Consider the following 18641-nt stretch of genomic DNA (forward strand, 5'->3'; position numbering starts at 1 on the left):
CAGGCCTCTACATCAACTATGAAGTGGACTCCCCAAAAGGGCATTGGTCCATCTGGCCCCCTAAGAAATGCTTACAACGTTATTGATTGTATTCCTCGGACTATCTTTTTCTATCCCTGACATGCCAATCCCTTCTAACCTGCAAAGTTTCTGTTGAGAAAGGAGCTAACAGTCTTATAAGAACTCCCTTGTAGGTAACTGACTGCTTTTCTCTTGTTACTTTTGAGATTCTTTGCCTTTAACTTTTGACATTTTAACTATGATGTGTCTTGGTGTGGGCCTGTTTGGATTCATCTTGTTTGGGACTCTGTGCTTTCTGGGCTTATATGTCTATTTCCTTTGCCAGGTTAGGGAAGTTTTCTGTCACTATTTCTTCAAATAGGCTTTCAATTTCTTTCTCTCTCACTTTTCCTTCTGGTACCCCTATAATAGAAATGTAGGTACATTTGATGTTATCTCAGGGCCCTTTAAACTATTCTCATTTTTTTGGATTCTATTCCTTTCTCCATCCCCCCACCTCCCCCCTCCCACCCCCTTTTCTGATTAAGTGTGACTGGGTTTTTTCTGCTATCTTATCTTCTGAATCACTGATTCAATCCTCTGATTCATCTAATCTGTTGATTTCCTTTAAGTATTTTTTATTTCAGTTATTGTATTTTTTTATTTGTAACTGATTCTTTTTTATGTTTTCTATCTCCATTTTAAATTTCCTATCTCTTTGTTGAAATTCTCACTAGATCATTGATCATCCCTGTAGGCAGTAGTAAATTACTTGTCTCCATTTTGTTTAGTTCTTTTTCTGGAGCTTTGTTATATTCTTTTATTTGGTACATGATTTTTTGTCTCCCATTTTAGCTGCTACCCTGTGTTTCTTTCTATATATTAGGTAGGGTTGCTATGTCTCTTGGGTTTAGTAGAGTGGCCTTATATAGTAGGTGTCCTGTGGGGTTCAATGACACAGTTTCCTTGGTTCCCTAAGCCAAGTGCTTCAGGTGTGTCCCTTGTGTGGGTTGTGTGTGCTCTCCTGTTGTAGTTGAGCCTTAGTTGTTATTCACACCTCATTGGATGGGGTTGACCATCGGGCTGATTGGTTATGAATACTGGCCATGACTACATTGGAGGAGCTACTGTGCAGGAGCTGACTCTACAGAGCAGGATTTACTTTCATGGGGCTCTAGAGCCTGCCCAGTCTGCCCTTTGAGTGTGTCACCTGCAGAGGCAGTTGGGTGGTGCTCCAGCTTGGTCTAAAGCTGACCACTGGGTGTGTCAATGCTGGGGCCTCCTGGGAGAACCCCACTTCAGGTCAAGTTCAGCCATTGCCTGTACCCTATATGGGGCCACCTGGCATGAACCACAAAGCAATCTATAGATGACTGCCACCATGGTCTCTTATTGGTGACTTGGAGAAGCCCAGCCTCAAACCTAGGCCAGCTGCCACCAATGGCAGTCTTATGGCTGCTCAGCTAGTGGTACTGGGCACACCAAGGCAAGATGCTTCTTGTTGGGGTTTGTGAACTTTTGAGAGATTTTGGGAAAGTTCACAGAATGAGCCAATACAGGCTGCCTGTATAGAAAATCCACTGGAATTGGCTTGGGTGGGTCAGAAAGTTGGTTGGGGTAGGGTCTCAGGAAATCACCAGGGCAGGGTGAACGATGTTAGCCAAGTTGATAGAGAGTCAGATATAATGCCCACTTGTGTCTGCATGCTGTGATGGGGGAAAGCTCAACAAAGGAACAATGGCCTCTGCCAGCTCTTCTGTCTGGGAGAAAGCTGCTCCTCCAGCCCTTGCCCTGTAGCCAGACAGTTTTTACTCCCTGTATGTCCCCAGTGATTTTTGAGCAGCTGCCTCAGTGCTGGAGCTCAGAGAAAGTGAGTTAATTAGGGGTAAGTCTGTGCACAGGCCTTTCAAGAGAAATATCTGGGACTCCAGCCACCCTCCATATCACTCAGGCACAGTCTTCACTGGTTTTTATAGCCAGAAGTTGGAGGGAAGCTTTATTGTGGACCTTAACCAACTCTCAATAAATTTAAGAAAATATGTTTTCTGACCATAACAGGGTTTAACTAGAACTCAACAACCAAAAACAGGAGGAAGTGTATAGATAGATAGATAGATAGATAGATAGATAGATAGATAGATAGATAGATAGATAGATATAGATATAGATATGTACATATATGGAGAGAGAGAGAGAAACACTTGGAAATTAAGAAACACTCAATAATCGATAGGGCAAAGAAGAAATGGAAATTGGAAAATAATTTTATCTGAATGAAGAAGAAAACAACACAATCTAGCAAAGTTGTGAGATGCTGCTAGAGCAGTGATTAAAAGATTTATCATGTTAGATGTTTATATTTATAATAAAAAGACAAAAAAATCAAATCAGTATCCTAAATCAGGAATGTTAGAATAAATGACTAGATAGTGAACATTTTGGGCTTGGTGGATTAGATATAGTCTTCTAAAATGTTGTCTGATTTTTTTTGTTTTTCTTTTACAACCCTTTAAAATATAACCACCATTCTTAGTTGAGGCTGTATAAAAATAAGCCAATGGCTATAATTTGGTAACCTCTGATATAAGCTATTTCCTTAAGAAACTAGAAAAAAATGAGCAAATCAAACTTAAAATAAGCATAACGGGAAAATTATTGCTGAAATAAAAAAGTGAAAATCAATGAAATTTTAAAAGCCTGGTTATTTGATGTAATCAATAAAATTATAAACCTCTAGTCAACAAGAAAAAAAAGAGAGAACACTAAATGACCATACCTAAAAGTAAGAGATCTTACTTCTAAAGATATTAAAGATAATAATAAAGACATCTTATCAACAATTTTATATAAATATATTCTATAGCTTAGATGAAAATAACTCATTTTTTGAAAGGCATAAGATACTAATGCTTATTCACTTCCAAAAAAATAAGTAACCTAAATAGCCCTTATTATTCAAAAAATTTAATTCATAATCTAAAACATTCTGTCACAAAAAACTCCTTTCCAGAAGTCTTCATTGATGAATTCTACCAAACAATTAAGGATAAAATTATATCAATTATACACAAACTCTTTCACAAAATAGAACAGAAATTATTACTTTCAAAATTATTTTATGAAGGTAGCATAACATTAATACCAAAATCAGAAATTTATATCATAAGAAAACTGCAGATCAATAGTTTTCATGGACATAGACGTAAAAATCTTTAACAAAATTCTAGCAAATATAATCCAGCAATATTCAAAGGCAAGATATCATTATTGAGTAAAATTTATCCCAGGAACATAAAGTTTGTTTAATATTCAAAAATCAAATAACATTAATTATTTCAGCAGGCTAAAAAGGGAAATCTATATAATGATTTCAATAAAAGCATAAAAAGCATGTGACAAACTTCAATACTCACTTGTAAGAACACACACACACAGAGATTTGAAGAAAATACTTGCAGAACATGTAAATGCTAAGAGACATATGTCCAGATTATATAAAGAAGCCATTTAACTCAATAATATGAAAAGAAATGGTTCAACTAAGTTTAAAAATAATATTGTACAGCAATTTCACTAGAAGATATAAATAAATAGCCACTAAATCCACAAAAATATACTAATTGTCACTATTCATCATGAAACTGCACATTATAACCACACTGCATACAATGGCCCACATTAAAAAGAACTAAAAATATCAAGTATTGGGGATGATGTGACCAACTGAAACTCTCATATAATGCTGGTGAAGACAAAATGGTTGTGTCACTTTGGGCAAACAGATCGTCAGTTTCTTACTAATGTAATGCCACAGCTAGAGAAATAAAAACATATATTTGCATAAAGACTTGTACACAAATGTCCATGAATGCTTTATTCATAATAGCCAAAAATGGAAACAAGCCAAATATCCATCCAATGGAGAATGAATAAACAAACATATTGTGATAAACCCATGAATTTAAATTCTAATCAGCAATAAAAAAGGATGAACTACTGATACATGCAGCAATATGTATGAATATCCAAAGTATTGTGCTATGTAAAAGAACTCAGACAAAAAAATTATACACGGCATGATTTCACATATTCTCTCATGATTCTCTGATATAGGAAGTTTTACTACCAGAGAAAAATCTTAATGTTGTGAACTAATAGGCAATATGCTCTCATTAAGCTCGCCTTCCATTATTTATTGCATATTGATGAAGGAAAATCACTGTAATTTGATAAAAACTTTGATAAGTTTTCTGTCTAAACTACATAATTAATAAAAAGAATCTGGAGAAGCAATAACACGTATCTTTTCTCAGGCTCTACAAACTTTTCCATTTTCAAGTGAAGTTAACTTTTCCTGGAACTAAAAATATGCAATAGGCCGGTCATCTATTCCAGATTTCTCATAGTTTCTAACAGTAAGAACAAAGTATTTACCCAGACTGAAGTGAACACTAAAAAAAGACTTTTTGGGGCCGGACAAGTGATGCATTGGTTAAGAGTCGGCTTGGGATGCCAGCTCTGAGCAGCAGGGCCCTGGTTTGGATCCCACATGAGGTCCATTGACGCTGTGCCTTCTACAGCTGAGATGGTGAACGGCAGCTCGACCTGGAGCTGGGCTGCTGTGGGTCGCCGGCGACGGTGTGGGCTGCAGTGGGTTGGCCGGCAGCGGGCGAGAGCTTTTGTGAGCTGCTGTGAGCGGCCATGAGCGGCCATCCAATGGCCCCTGAGCCACTGCCTCACCCAGGAGGAGCGCAATGATAATACCAACATGGGCCAGTGAAGCAACGTCCTCCACAACTAGACTGAAGAACAAAACGACAGCAACTTGTCTGTTCCCCTTCCCCGATTTCCCAAAGCTGTTCTCCTTCCCCAATTCCCCAATAAAATCTTTTTTTTAAAAAAAGACTTTTTGAACACCAAACACCGAGAAACATTTTAAAAAGTTCTTTATGTTGAAAATTCCCTTTTGCTTTATGGATATGCAAACTATAAATGAAAGAACTTTACTAGACACCAGAAAGATGTCTATACTTGCCATTGCATTTTTATATACTTTGCCTGGTCTAGTGTATAGATTTATTATTATACATACACTACTACAAATATTATTGTAATTTATGTGATGATTATAAGGGATCAGACCCTTTGCTAAGCATTTTGCTTGTGAAACCTCATGTATGCTCCACAGCAAATTTATGGTGATAAATATTATTTATATTTCACAAAAAGAGTAATAAAATTCAGACTAAGTAATAATCTCAAGGCAATATTGGTAAGTGATGGATTCAAGATTTGATCCCAAGTCTATCATCTTGCTATATCTGCTTTAATACCCATATATTCTGCTTTGTTTTCAGTTACAATAGATAGACAATATTTGAGGTCTAGCCTACTCAATCAATGTCTTGACTCCAATTTCCATTGTCCCGTCCATTCCTCTGTTTTATGAAATTATTCTTGTCAACATTTAAACTATATGTTTTTAGCAGATCCATATACAATACATTTTTATTCCCCTACCAACTATGTAATTAATTAAAACAGACTCAATTGATATTGTCTAGAGGAAATAAATTTTATCATTACTGAAAATCCATTACTGACTGATCTTTAAATTGTTGGCCTAAGGGCTCTCTAACACACTTTGCTCCTACTTCAGTTTAGAGTATTGGGAAGCCTTCCTAAAGGAAAGTTTAAGTTTAGAGCAGAAACACTTATCCAGGACACTGCCTCATTCTGATCTGGCACAGGGAGGAAAAAGGAAAGAAACAATTCTCCAGTTTTTCTGGATTTTTAATAGATGAACTCCACCAACTTGAGTAGCAGGACCAATGAACCATGGATCAGTCAACTCACTCCTATACTGTGAGAAGTAAAGAGTAAGTTATGGGACAGAGGGCCAAAAGTGTCACTCTGGTGGAGGTCTTTCTACATGGAAATGTAAAACCAGGAAAGAGATGTTCTCTTTATGCCCTACACCAACACAGTATGCTGTAATATTTCCTATTAGAAAGCACTAACAGCACTGATAGTTCCTAAAAGCACTCTGTTCCCTGGTACTATAAAGCAACTAACCCATATTTCTGCTTTCCTTCAAACAAGTCTTAGTCTGTTTGGGCTGCTTAAATAGAATACCACAGACTGGGTAGCTTACAAATAACAGAAATTTATTTCTCACAGTTCTGGAAATCAAAGATCAATGTGCCTGGAAATTCAGTGTCTGATGAGGACAAACTTACTGGTTATGGCAGAGGGGATGAAGTAACTCTCTGAGGTCTCTTTTACAAGAACCTTAATCCCAAACATGGCATCACTGCCCTCATGATATAATTACTACCCAAAAAACCCAACTCATAATATTACCTGGGGGATAGTATTTCAACATATGAATTTTGGGAGAACACAAACATTTAGACCATAGCATAATATTCCTTGAAAAAGTTGGAAAATTCTTGGAAGAGTTGTTGGTACTCACATCTGTACTTCCATCACTTAACATTCTCCAATAAAGGCTTTGTTCTCACTATTCTGCTGAAACTACTCTCATCAAGGTATCAACTGTTTTGTTTAAACAAATCCAGGGTAAATTATCTCTCTTCATCTTGCTTGACCTTCCAGTTCTGGTTGACTTCTTCATCCTTCTTGAGATTTTTTTTACTACTTTTCCAAGTTACTTCCCTCTGTCTCTGTCTATCTGCTCTCTTTCTCTGTCTCCATCTCTCTCTTTTACACATAAACCTTTCTGTCTCATCCTTTGTAATATAAATTGGCCAAAGATGTCCTCTGTATATTGGCCCCTATGTTGTTTACTTCTTCACAGGAGGGAAGGATCTTTGGCTCAAAGCTGGTGCTAAAGTCAAATTCTTACACATCCAGTTGCTTTCAGTATAGCCCAAATAAATATGTTTTTATCCACTTAGAGCCTGCCTGCTTTACATATCCTTCAGAACTGCACCCAAGATCTGCTAGCCACAAATAAGATACACTCCAAGGCTATAAAGGACCCTTAGCCTCTGTGGCTTTTAGAAACTCTCTGACACAGTCTCCCCATTTTGTTGCTATGCAGCGTTACCTAGCCACATAAGACTCCTTTCCCCTGGTGATTTCCCTTGTCCTCTCCCCTTCCGAGTTATGCCCTGTTACCAACGTCTCTGGAAGGTCTCCTACTAGGAGAAACTTCCCCTCTCATGCAACCTAGTCCAAACACCTTCAATAAGGGGCGTGTTGTGTGTTAGTGCCTGTTGTTGTCCTCTCTTTTTCTTGAGCAGCCTCAAAATCCCCAAATTCATTAACTCTTTTCCTTTTTTTTTTTTTTAGCTGAGCCATCCTGCCACCTGTTGGCAGCTCAGCGGCAGCTCAGCTCAGGCCAGGAATCGAATCGGCGACCCTGTTGTTCAGAGCTCACACTGAGCCACTTGGCCAGCCCCTAACTCCTCTTTTCTTGATTCTTCCTCTTCTCCCCAGCCTCTACATTATGGAGTGCCCCAAGATATACTTTTCAATCCTCTTCCCTAGTTTTAGGTAATTTTATCTAGATCCAAGGATTTAAATATCATCTGTTTGCTTATAATTTCCAAATTCATATCTTAAACACTAATCTCTTCCATAAGATCCATACAGCTTCTTACTTCACATTAACATATGAATGTCTAATAGGCATTGTAAATGAAACATGTTCAAAATGGAACTCTTGACTCCACTCTCGCTGTCTACCGCCAATTCTGTCTTTTCCCATCTCATTTAATGACATCACTAATGAGTTCTCATCCTCAGTCAGTCCTACAACCAAACTATATATCCTAAATTGACCACTACTCACCACCTTCCCCTACCCACTACTACACTAGCCCAAGTCAATTTTTTCCCTTATCTGTATTGCTGCTTCTCCTTTCTTTACTCCCCACCAACATTTACTTTTTATGCTGCAGTGAGAGTTCTTATAAATGTTAATAGCTAACAGAAACCTTCTACTTACAATGCTCCAGTGATTTTCTTTCATTCACAGGCTAAAACCCAGGTCTTCATCATGACCTACCATGTCCCACAGAAACAACCAGGAACAAGCCTCCTAACACTGTTTCCTGAATTCAGGACTCTCCTGCCAGACTCTTCTTTATATTCTTGGAGTATAGCGGGCTTCATCATGCTTCTGATCGCTTTACCTAGAACACTCTTTGCTCAGATATGCATATGACTGATTCCTTTTCACCGTTTATACTCAAATGTTACCATTTCAGAGAGGCATTACCTGACTCCTTCTAAAACACCCAACCATAGCTCTCTTTAGCCATTGTCCTACTTCTATTTCTTTGCAGCAGTTACCAACTCTGAGATTACATCTATATTTGTCTCTTTGTTCCTTTCAGTCTTCCTTTGTCTGGATGTGAGCTCCATTAAATGTGGATCCTGCCTGTCTTCATTTTCCCCATATTCTCAGTGCCTAAGGCAGGGAGGTCAGAAAATGTTGGCTGAAGGAATGATCAACATATAATCCAATCATCTTGATAACTACACTAAATTGATTTCTTTAGAAAGATCATTGTATTAGTTTCATAGGGCTGCTGTAACAAAGTACCATTAACTGTGTGTCTTAAAATGATCGAAGTATTGTCTCATGATTTAGGGACTAGAAGTATAAAATCAAGGTATCAGAGAGCCATGCTCTCTCTGAAAGCTGTAGGGGAAGACCCTTCCCTTGTCTCTTTCAACTTCTGGTAGCCTGAGATGTTCCTGAGCTTGTGGCAACATAACTCCAATTTTCACATGGTTCTCCCTATGTGTCTTCAGAGGCCTCTCCTTGTGCATGTTTCTGTGTCCAAATTTTCCCTTATTATAAGTGCATCAGTCATATTGGATGACTGATGACCTAATGTCAATTTAGCTGCCTTTGCATTTCCTAGTAAGGACACATTCTGAGGTACTGGGACTTAGGACTTCAAGTTGTCTTTATGAGGGATACAATTCAATAAGTGTACCATAGCAGATAATACCAGACATTGTGTCTGAATTACTGTTTGGTACACAGAGAATGTTTACTTGCTCAACTGCTCACTGGTAGCAGGATTTTGGAAAATCAGGTGCAAATAAAAACAAAATTCCAGGACCACCAGAGTGTGGGTGACTAACCAGCTCCTTTCCTACCTCTTCATTCCATTTTCCTCTAGCCAGATTTCTGAAACTTTACACAAAAAAGCCTGAAATATTTTGAAAATGATACATTCTGCCCCTTTAAGTTTTTTCCTGATGAGATCCTCTGTAACACAAGGCTGTTTACCCATTTCCAGTGCTTCGCAGTGGCTCCTAAAAGATGACCCATCAGAGAGGCAGTCTTTTCTATGATGTTTATAACCAGGAACCATCTGACTTTTAACTACACAGTAATTGCTATTGTATAGACTTCAAGCTGCTCTGTAAATTAAAAATCTTATTTTAAGTTTAAAAACACATTGATTATCATATTTTTTCCAAATTCAAGTCAATATGTTAGAAAAAAAAAACAGTCAAATGGAATCTTTTAGTACCTAAAATGTGGACATAGTCATCTTACATTTTTGAAAATCATTTCAGCCCTGGTAGATATTTTGTTATAATTAATTCAGAAAGCATTTTACAGACAACAGGATTTTAAGTTTAGAGGGATGGGATTCAGACGGTTATTAAATCAATTTTTCTGCCTTTAGGCAGAGTCACTCTGATCAAAATTTACCACCATGACTTATAATTTTTAAGGTCAAAATGCAAAACCAAACTGCATGAATAATGAACACAGTTTAATTCAAGATCTTTGGTCTTCTGCATGGGAAGAATGCTACCCTTGACACTGGGATTCACTTTTACCAATAAACAATGCTGACCATCTACAATAGTACCCACACCTGAAACTTTCATTGAAGCTATGGCCACAGAGCAACATAATTAATCAGCAGATTTCACTCCTTAACCAGGTGTCAGTGCAATAGAGAAAAAATTCTTACTTCAACAAAACATTTCAGGCCAAGCACAGGGCTGCTCACCTCCCTGACTCACGCTGAAGGCCTTAACACAACAAAACAATCATTCATAGTTTGACAGCAATTATTAGCCTTCCAGTAATGTATGGTCAGATAGACAATCAAAATATGTGGATTCCGAACACTTTAAATAAGCAGAGAGAGGTTGGTATTGTTTAAAACAGGCAACTGCAGCATTCCTTAACAGTGTAGGATTTCTCAAGTGTTTGTACTCACTGTACAACTATTTTCCCTCTCTGATCTATAGTGTTCTGGACTTTATGATATACATAAGTGGAATGATTAAAAACCATAATGAATTTACCATCAATCAAGTCTAAATCTTCAGGAAAACTCCTCTCCAGAGGGATAACACCCTGAGGAAACTGCGATTAATTTACCAATGCATCTGACCACCAATATCAGTACTATCACAAGTTTTATCAGCTTCTGCAATATTACTTTTACCAATGATTTTCATATTGTCCCATATAGCTGTATAACATGGCACTCAGGACACATGGTTACTGTATTAAACAGATTTCATTATAGTATAATTATTTTATTACTGTCAACAAAATCTACCTTTTCCCGTATGCTATATATTATTTCAAAGAGGATTACAGGCTAGGTACCGCATCTCTGTTGTTTCAGGATTCCAGTCCTTTTGAGGACAGAGCCAAATTCCTTTCCTGAGGTTACATGATTTAACAAATACTAGTTCTCAGTCAGAGGCACCCCATGCAGGACTCATCTCTATTCCATGGGAAATACTCTTGTTTGTTTAAAATGTGTTCAATATCCATGAGTTGCACTGTAAAGAAAAAATGGTTCGCATTTACTTGTGGCATTAAAGCCAATAGAGAAAGCTCTAATAATGTGCATTCTCCCATGAAAATGTCCTTAAACCAGATGACACACATCTCCCATGACTGTACCAGCAGAACTCAGCCACATGGCCCCAAACTACCTGCTAGGGTGGAGTGCCTAAGTGTGAGTGAGCACCTCTTGTCTCAGCAGCAACAGGGGATCAGAATAAAAAAAATCTTTGCAACCCTGTAGTAGAAGAGCACTATATAGAAAAACTAAAATTATTTCAATGAGAAGCCTTTTATTTCTGATTCTATGAAGCTATACATAGAAGAGGGAAAAGATCTTCATTATCTTTCTTTATTAGATGTTGCAATTCATTGCAGCTGCCAACTACAACCAACACTTGCCTGAATTTATAAGAATTATTATTTAGTGTAAATGCCCAACATTTTAAATCTTCAATTATGTCTCCTCTCTATACTTTCTTTTTAAAGAAAGGTTGTGTCAACCCAATAATACAATATCATTAAATAAAACATTTGATTTAATTGAGGGTTTTTTTTACATCATAATGACTTCTATAAATGAATCAAATGAATCTATCAATTAAATTTTAATCAGCCTAATTCAGTTATCATGACAACTCAAATAATGAGAAATAAACAAAATAGTTTGCATGTGTCTATTTTTGTTGGCTATCTTTACTGGACACAAACAATCATATAAATAGGCATTCATTGTAATGGTTGAAAAAAACCTGAATATATTTCAGAACAGACTGTGTACAGATGGGGCCACTTAGCAAATAGATGCAAACAAATTCAATATGGTTTGTATTGTCTTTTCTTTTAGGTTGCAGACCCTTTGATATCTACAAGTCTTCAGAAATAATGTCTTACTTGTTTTGATATTTCTGTAGAACCCAGAAAAGTGTTTGTGTATGGATACTAATACTTTTTTTGTGTAATTAAAAAATAATAAAACACAAGCATTAAGGGAAGCAAAACATTTTGAATTACAACTATTTATTTGGAAACACAGAGTATTTAGATCCCATTTTTATTTTACCTTATTTTGAGGCCAATAGAGTTATTATGAAGCGATTCTCACTGATGTTTTTATTATTAATGTGATTACATCTGATAGATAGCACAATTTCATGTCCTGAGAAGTAAAATATATGAAAACTGTTGATTATTATGTGCCAAGCAATGTTTTAGAAATTTTTATATGTATTATTTTATTTAATCATTAGAGTTTGATGCTGTGTTAGTATTATTCTCCCCATTTGATGAGTACTGAGTTAGAGATTACAAAAATATTTGATAAATCAAGACGTCAATATGACTTCTGTAACACTGTAGCCTCTAAAACATAGTTCACCTAATTTCTAAATTATCTCTAATCTCCAGACCTTTGCTCACATTGTTTTTATGTCTGAAACACTTTTCTCCAGTCACATCCACAATCCTCCCTCTTCATCTTCAGTCTTGCTTTAAATGTCACTTGCTCTGAGTAACTTTCCCAACCCTACAAGGAGGGCAAGAACATGGTGGCAAACATGGAATGGATATGTGGATTGAGAGAGAAATAAACCCTTGCTGTTGTAAGTCACTAAAATGTTGGTGTCATTTAATATCAAAGTATGACTTAACCTGTCCTGACTGATTAGAAAGTGGCTCAAATTCACATAATGGCAGATATTGGATTTAAATACATTTTTACATAAATCCAAAATTGATGCTCTTAACCCTATAAATGAAACTATGAACCTAATTAAGGACTATACATTAAAAAAAAACCCTGATGATCTTCAGTATGCCTTAGAAATTATATTAATAATTTTAACAATGTCAAAGAGACCAAGATTGTGAGTGAAAATTATGAAAATCAGTTAATCATAATGATACTGTGTTTAACTGCCAGTGGCCAAAATTGATTCAAAAGGACCTTTATACTTTGAATTTTAAGAAAGTTTAGATATTGATTTGTGTATGTGCTGTGTGTGTGTGTGTGTGTGTGTGTGTGAGAGAGAGAGAGAGAGAGAGAGATTCTGCAGAAAAAGCTACTTAATTGTAAGATTAAATTTATATTACTATCAATTAATAACACTGTATGCATTTAATATTTTTATTCTTTTTTACATAAATGCCAATACTCAATCTCACAGTCAATGGCATTTTTCAATCAAGGAGTCTCTATAATTAGTTTTTGCTTTGAAAGAGCTTTGCATTGACATAGACTTGTGTTCAGGTTCTTACATGTTGTTTGATCTTGACTAATTTACTCAATCTCTCTGACTTCAGTTTATTCATCTTTAAAATAGATATAATTAATAATATTTACCATTCATAATTGCTGTGAAGATTAAATAAATATATTAGTATAAACCTTTAGTTCTGTGTTTGGTCCATAGGTGGAGCTTAGTAAATGGTATTCCTTATTATTTTAAATATTCCCTTCTTAAAGTTATGTACTTGCAGCAGGCTAAATGTTTTCTCTCATTGAACAGAGGCTGATCCTCCTGTTTTGCTGAGTCTAAAATATATGTTACTGAATTGGTGAGATTATGAAGATAAATGTTAATTCCTAAAGTAACTTTGACATCAATCAAAGAATTATGACAACATGACATTGTATAAATTTCTTCCTTTAAATTTTGTATAGCTCTCAAATTCACCCTTAATTCAGCTTTAATCATGTCTGAACAAATTGAGTTGGGTTCTTCTATCTGCTGCTGAACTTTTAAAAGCTTAAGAGAAATCAAAACTTGAAAACAATAGCACAGCTTCAGAAAAAGAAATCTGAGATGCACTCATTCATTCATTCACACATTCTTTTGTTCAGAAAATCTTATTTATGTGCCAAGCTGGACCAGAGACTGAATTATAAGGAATGCTCCCTGTCTCTAAGGAATTCCTAGTAGGTGGAGGTAAGTCAAGGGTTCCCTTTTTGTCTGCATATCAGAAAGTGGATACTTAGGGCAGGCCGAGTGGCTCAGTTGGTTAAGAGCTTGCTCAAGAGTGTGAGCTCTGAGCAACAGCGGTTCAATTCCCAGGCAGATCTGAGCTGCCGCTGTGCTGCCAACAGGTAGCAGGATGGCTCAGCTAAAAATAAACAAATAAATTTGCTTCTGTCCTACATGTATGTTATATTTTACATGTGTATTAATATTAATACTGAAAGTATTAACTATCTTTGTAAATAGGTGGATACAAATCATTTCATCATATAGAAATAAATTAATTTAAAAATAGAAAAGTAGAAAAATAAATAAACACATTTTTGGGTTTGTCTTTTTGGACATATGAATAATGAATGTTATTTTATTATTAAAATACAATTTGTAATAAATAAACAAACATAAATGATTAACAAATTTATTAAGGGACATGCACAGGTATTAAAGAAAACAAATGTTTTCCCAGAGCACCCTAAAAGCAGTCAATTATTTCTCTAAATTTTCTTCACTTCTTCATTTTTTAACTTATGGAGAATTGCTGACAGAGAAAAAGAAACGTTTCAGTTAAATTACTGATTGACTGTGTCTTAAGGCTTTATGTTTCAGTTGGTATATTTCTCATTTTTTTTCTTAATCTCAAATAGCTTATGACAAGATTTTACATCAGTAAGGCGATTATTTTCAAACTTTAACTCCAAATTTCCATTTTTAGATAATAATTGTCTTTTGAAATAATCATTAAAATCACACTAAACTTTTATTATGAGATAAAATCCTCCAAGCTCTGGTTTTGCCTTCTATACTAATTAAGAGTACATGCTCTGCTTCTACTTTCAATCACTAGAGTTTGGAAAAATTCCTGAGCACAAGGTCCAGATAAATATGACTAAAGCTCTTCAGCTCTTATATTAATTATCTATTGCTCCTTGACAAGGTACCACAAAATTTAGCAGATTAAAACCATATGCATTTCTTTTTTCTTTTTTTTTATTTTATTAAATTCATTGGGGTGACAATGGTTAGTAAAATCATATAGGTTTCAAGTGTATATTTCTATAATACATCATCTATATATTACATTGTGTGTTCACCACCCAGAGTAAGTTCTCCTTCCATCTCCATATTTTTGATCCTCTTTTCCCTCTTCTGCCACACCTCTACCTCATAACACTCTGGTAACCACTAAACTGTTATCCGGATCTATGAGTGTTTGTTTCTTTCTTTGCTTTGTTCCTTTGTTGCTTTCAGTTTTATATCTCACATATGAGTGAAGCCACATGGTTCTTGACTTTTTCTCTCTGACTTATTTTGCTAAGCACAATAATCTCAAGATCCATTCATATTGTCACAAATGGCATTATTGCATCTTTTCTTATGACTGAGTAGTATTCCATTGTGTATATATACCACATCTTCCGTATCCAATCATCTATGGAAGGACACTTTGGTTGTTTCTGTGTCTTGGCCACCATAAATAATGCTGCAATGACCATTAGAATACATATATCTTTACTGAAAAATGTTTTCATATTTTTGGGGTAGGTACCCAGGAGGGGGTTTGCTAGGTCATATGGTAAATCTATTCTTAATTCTTTGAGGAACCTCTATACTGTTTTCCATAGTGGCTATGCCAATTTACATTTCCACCAACAGTGTATGAGTGTTCTTTTTTTTCCACAGTCTCTCCAACACTTGTTATTGTTTGTCTTGTTGACGATAGCCATTTTAACAGGTGTGAGGTTATATCTCATTGTGGTTTGAATTTACATTTCACTAATAGTGAGTTGAGCATTTTTTCATATACCTGTTTGCCTTTTGTATGTCTTCTTGGAGAAGTACCTGTTCAGGTCCTCTGCCCAGTTTTTAATTGGATTGTTTGTTTTTTTGCTATTGAGTTGTATGAGTTCTTTATATATTTTGGATATCAGCCCCTTATCTGATGTATATTTTGCAAATATCTTCTCTCCTTTGGTTGATTGCCTCTTTGTTCTGTTGATGGTTTCTTCTGCTGTGCAGAAGCTTTTTAGTTTGATATAGTTCTATTCATTTATATACATTTCTTATCTCACTCTTTCTGTGGGTTAGAAAGATCTGGTTGAAGTCAAACTGTCTGTTTAGCATCTGCAGCCTCTCTGAAGTTCAACTAGAAAAGTAGCCACTTCCAAGCTCACATGGTTGTTGGCAGGATTCAGTTCCTTCAAGGTATCCATTCTCACTGGCTATTGGCTGGAAGCTGCTTTCAGTTTCTGGTCATATGGGCTTCTCTTATATAGAAACTTGTATCATCAAAGTGTGCAAGTAGATAGGGAAATAGGGAGAATCTGTTAGTAAGATGAAAGTCAAACACTTTTGTAAACTAATTCTAGAATTAATATCCCATGAACTTTGTCATATTCTATTCATAAACACAAGACACTAGGCTCATTCCTCACTCAATAGGAAGGAATTACACATGGATGTGAATAACAGGAGATGAGGGTCATGGGGGGCCAAATCTGAAGCCACAGCCCTTATCAGAGATGATGTTTGTTGATCCTCCCTGGTCCAGATTGAGGGAATATGTGTGTAAGAGTGAGCATGTGTCCATTCGGGGACTTCACTGAGGTTGCAAGACAAGGGTTTGTGGTCTGCAAAAACCTTTCTAAGCTTTCCTGACTAAATAACTTAGTTCAGTATCTCCAATGGCTAGCATGGTACCTTGCCTACAATAAACCTTCAGTGTTCATGAAATGAGGACTAGAGTTAAATGTGTTGCCATGCTGCTGCCCAGCCATCTGTTCCCCCACGACGATTCCTAAAAGAGAGGAGGTGTCTCAAACCCCATGAGACTGGGAGGAATGATTCCTGTAAAGCTTCCTCAGGGGGTGTCCCAGAAAGGTGGGACCCGATGGAATGATATCAGTATTGGTTGACTCCCAATCCCCTTATCAGTAGGTTTAGAGATAAATCCTTATTAGCGAGTTTTTAGCATAACGACTTTATCTCATGGGGTCGTGCATGTGTGTGTGTGTGTGTGTGTGTGTGTGTGTGCGCGCATAGCATTTGTTGGAACACAATGGGACTTTCGGTAATGGCAGCCTGCAGGCATGGGTAACCTGGTTTAAGCAAATTGTTAGGCATGAGACTCACAGACCATAGAAAATTCAATCCCACTTCCTGATTGAGGTATCAATAAAAGCTATGCGCGTTGCCCGATTCGGGGCTCAGTCCTAGAGAGACTTGAGTCCCCTGGCCCGCTTGCATTTAACTCTTGGCTACTGCCTCTTTCTTAACCCTTCGCAGCCCCTTCTCATTTCCCACTGCTCTTGTCGTGCGGGACACGACAAAATGAGAACATTAAAGTATAGGTAGAGGAACTCTGTGTAGTGTCATTTATTAAGTTTATAATGGTAATTTTATTCACAAAACTAACTGGGTGATATAAATACGGGTGACTTTCAGTTTCTACTTTATACTCTATACTATTTGAATTTTTCACAGTGATCAAGGAGTATTTTTATCATAAGTAAATTGAAGCAACTCTCATTTTAAAAAATAATAGATGAATTGCTATAGTCATATGTCCTTGTTTATTCAGAGACGATCTCAGGAAAGATACACAATCTTGGACAATGGTTGCTCCCAGACAGCAAAAATGTGGGACTGGGAGAATATTATACTATTTACTTTTAGTTTTGTACCATGTTCACAATATTACTGAGTTAAAAGTTATTAAATTTACTTTAATGGGTTATAGCTAAGATGTAAAACTATAAAATATGTGTATAAATATTTATAAGGCATATGATTACAAAGGATTTCTGATTTTTGTCATTTTTTCCTTGAATTCAAATATTAAATCATAAAAATAGAGATGAGCCATTCTTAATCAGTCAGACAAGCAAAATCCCCTTGAGGGAATGAGGCAGATGTCCCAGTGAACCAGAGGAAATGAATACTCCGGGAAAGATAGTAAGAGTTCTGGTTAAGAGGCAACAAAAGTTCTCCTAGCTCTGTCTCAGAGTTACATCTTTTCTGGTTTTGAAAGGGCATAGTTTTTATCTAGTGAATAGTCTACTTGTAATTAATTAATAAACCTAGGCAATGTTTATCAAAGGCAACTAATATCACAGGAGGAGAAATGACCAAGCATATGTGCCTCCCAAAGGAACTAGGCATGTAGTATTCCTGTTTTTGAAAAAAATCAAACTTGAATCTGATCAATATCTACATCTAAATGCTGATTCACAATAAATAAAGGAAGTGAAGAAACATGCCAAGTAATACTATGGGAAGTCAATCATCAAAATCCAGTCAGGAAAAGTGAGTTAATTTTATCAGCAAATAGATTTCAGAAAGAAAAGATAGAAAGAAATCTCTGAATTAAAAGAGATTTAAGTGACATACCAACCAATTGCAATATATGTACCTTGTTGAGATCCTATGCAAACAAACTATAAAAATAATGATGAGACAATTGGGAAAATTTGAATATTGGCTATATATTAGATGATGTTAAAGAATGAACACATTTAAAATTTCATGTATGATAATATTACTGTGATTATGTTTCTAAAAGAGTCCTTATCTTTTAAAGACCTGTACTGAAATATTTGTAGATAAAATGGTATGCTGGTAGTAGTGAGGTATATATGAAACAATACTGGCTGTGAGTAGGCCAAAGTCTATAAGAGTTCATGGAAGTTCATTATACTACTCATTTTACTTTAATGTATGAAATTAGATGATGCATTATAAAAATGTACACTTGAGGGCCGGCCGAGTGGTGCGATGGTTAAGAACTCGCTTGGGACACCAGAGGGCCCCGGTTCGGATCCCACATATGAGGGCCAGTGACACTGCCCTCCACAGCTAAGGTGCTGAACAACAGCTCAACC

Source organism: Hipposideros armiger, unplaced genomic scaffold (assembly GCF_001890085.2).
Source record: "Hipposideros armiger isolate ML-2016 unplaced genomic scaffold, ASM189008v1 scaffold_822, whole genome shotgun sequence".
Taxonomy (NCBI): domain Eukaryota; kingdom Metazoa; phylum Chordata; class Mammalia; order Chiroptera; family Hipposideridae; genus Hipposideros; species Hipposideros armiger.